Below are 2,920 nucleotides of genomic sequence, written 5' to 3'. Positions count from 1 at the left end.
AGAATAGAGACCACATCTAGACCATTCATCTAATCTCAATCAAGGGTCCATATAATTTCTTGATTGAGATTTTCATGTAATTAAATAATGTTTACTTTCATTTTTTAATCGCAGAAGGACAAATTTGTAATCTCTAATTCATCTAATTTGGTATGTTTAACAAATCCCATGAATTACTCGATTCCTATTCTTGTGTGATCAAATCCGCTAGCATGGAGCAATATTCTAGGTTCCATCAAAATATCTTCATAGCCCTATTCAATTTGTGAAATTTTGCTCTCATATTTTAATTGCCATTTTGCAAAAAAAGTGCCTGCGAAGGGATTTTCCCTTTTGTTCAATATCTCCAGTTTCGACCTTCACTCAATTCGATGAATCGGCTGGAGACGAACAGTGCTGTTATATGGTAAATTCACTTTCAACGAATTTGATTACATCTCTATTGTTCTCTGCTGGATAAGCACAGTCTTCTGCTAAGGTAAATCTATTTTCGTTCAACAAATGAAATTTCTTCGCCTGGTTTTTTTAATATAATTTTGTTGTGAATGACAGTGCCAAGGTTTATTTTTTATGATTCTATGAATTGAATTAAACAATTTGGACTGAATTTATGAACGTTGCTGCGAACAGTCTTCTGCTAAGGGGAATCTATTTTCGTTCAATACATGAATTTTCTCCGTCTAGTTTTTTAGTATAATTTTGTTGTGAATGCCGCTGCCAAGGGTTTTTTTTCTTTTATGATTCTATGAACTGAATTAAACAATTTGAACTGAAATTATGAACGTGGCTGCCAAGGGTTGTGAACTAAAATAGTACATATCCTTCAATTTAATACATGAATGTCATTCGTCTGTTTCCTTTATTATAATTTTGTTTAAATTCCAGGGGGGGGGGAGTTGATGATTCTATGAACTGAATTTATGAACGTGATTGCCAAGGGTTGTGAACTGAATTTAATTTTTTTTATTGCATATCATATTATTAACTTAAAATTTGTGAGGTGCAGGAAGATTTTATAATAGAGTTATCGAATGTGTGCACTGGTGAAGCAAAAGATGTTGCTGTTTTTTTTTTTTTTATCTAAAATAAACATATTGACTAATTGATCATATTGAGCAATAAATTTTATATCTTTGCGCAGATTGTTAGAGTTGAAAATGTTAACGCAGAAGCAAGTGAACTTGAAAATGTCGGTGTAGATTCCCTGCTTAAGCATGATGCTATGATTGGTTCTGCTAATGTGCGGTTTGCTAAGGAGGCCGAACTTGTTAGTTTGTTGACCACTTCATATGTTCAATATTGTAGAATTGTTATATCTGTTTAGATAGTATTATAAAAGTTTCATGTTTGTCGACTGTATAGGATGTTCAACCACGTTTACCAAACGAACCTGATGCTCAACTCGACAACATAGTTCATTGTACACCTGTTCAAAAGTCCAAGGGAAAGGTTTGTTTGGGTTGCTTGTTGATTTATTGTTTAATGTATGATATCTGGTTCTAATATGAATATAATTGGAACAGGCTACGATTGAGGGGAAATGATCAATAAAAAGAACTATGCCGATGAGCAAGTCACAGAGGGTAAATATCTGGAATCGTAGTTTTGTATATATATAAAATGATGTGTATTGTTATAGCAACTGCTTCTTGTTGTACAGGTCAAGAATCAATCAGTTGAGAATAATACTGGATCGAACGATGGAGATAATGAGAACGAACGGACAACGAATTGGATTACACCTCTTGTGATATCTGCTGGAGACGAGCACTCTTCTTATATGGTAAATCTCATTTCGTTCAATACATGAAGATCTTTCTTTTAGGTTTTGTAGTATAATTTTTTATGAATTGATGCACCGAATAAAAAAAATTTACACGACTTAACTAGTAAATCTCCCTGTTCACAATAATACTGGAATATCCTTGATTCTAGATTTTAGTATATTTTTTTTGTGAACTGACGATCTGAATTCCAAAAAAATTCATTATATGAACGTAGATGAACTGATGTTTGTGTTTCTTACCATATTAGTAAAATTTAGAGATAAGTATTTCTTTAATTTGATATTTTTAAAAGAATGGTTGATATGCTTTCGTGAACATGGTTCTGCAGGTTTTTGTTTGTTTATACTGAACTTAAGGTCTTTTTTTTATAGTTATGGATTCGGTGAGAAGTTGTGAGATGTTTTTATAGTCTATTGTGTGTTTTGATAGACATTATTGAGACAGATTGATGATATTAAACTCAATTCAAAATAAGTCATGAAAAAATTAATTGGTTCATTGATATAGTTCAACATAAAGCAATATAAAATAAAAGATATAATCCAGTAAATTCTGATTAAATGTATTAATTTGTTCAACATTTTGTAATTGTTATGTTACTACTTATGCATTCCATGGTGGTCCATTCATTATGTTGGCATGTTCATCGTTCCAGATCTTAACGATTGTAAGATTTGTGGTTATTGATTTTTAGGACAACATTACTACTGATGCTGACTTATGTAAGCTGCCAGAGGATGGTCTTGATCTTGTAGCCTCTTCACCTCAACTAAGTAATTAAAGCATACCTCATTTTTTTACATTTTTGCAAAGAATATATTAACTGTATGATTATATACAAAGAACCTTAAAATGTGTGTGATGCAGGAAAATGATATTACTGAGATGACGAATATCTGCAATGTTCAACAAAAAGAGGTTGCTTGTTTGTTCTGCAATATATATATATATCGACTATTTCACCATATTGAGCAATCAATTTTATAACTTTGCGCAGCGTGTCGGAGTTGGAATTGTCACCGGACAAGGAAGTGAACTCGAAAAGTTCGTCGTAGATTCCATGATGAAGGATGATGCTACGATTGCATCTCCTAACGTGCTGTTTGCTGACGAGGAAGGACTTGTTAGTTTCG

At 32.4% G+C, this 2,920-nt stretch overlaps 1 long non-coding RNA gene across 1 annotated transcript; it reads left to right on the top strand.

Moving 5' to 3' along the window:
- Positions 1-250: 250 nt before the first annotated feature.
- Positions 251-2,649, top strand: LOC131024421 (uncharacterized). The gene is made up of 6 exons (XR_009101824.1): positions 251-478; positions 1,142-1,267; positions 1,363-1,449; positions 1,524-1,583; positions 1,661-1,783; positions 2,482-2,649. It is a non-coding gene; the product is annotated as an uncharacterized LOC131024421 (long non-coding RNA).
- Positions 2,650-2,920: the final 271 nt, after the last annotated feature.

The sequence above is a fragment of the Salvia miltiorrhiza genome, chromosome 5 (assembly GCF_028751815.1).
Source record: "Salvia miltiorrhiza cultivar Shanhuang (shh) chromosome 5, IMPLAD_Smil_shh, whole genome shotgun sequence".
NCBI classification, from domain to species: Eukaryota; Viridiplantae; Streptophyta; class Magnoliopsida; order Lamiales; family Lamiaceae; genus Salvia; species Salvia miltiorrhiza.
This window is presented reverse-complemented; position numbering and strand designations above follow the sequence as displayed.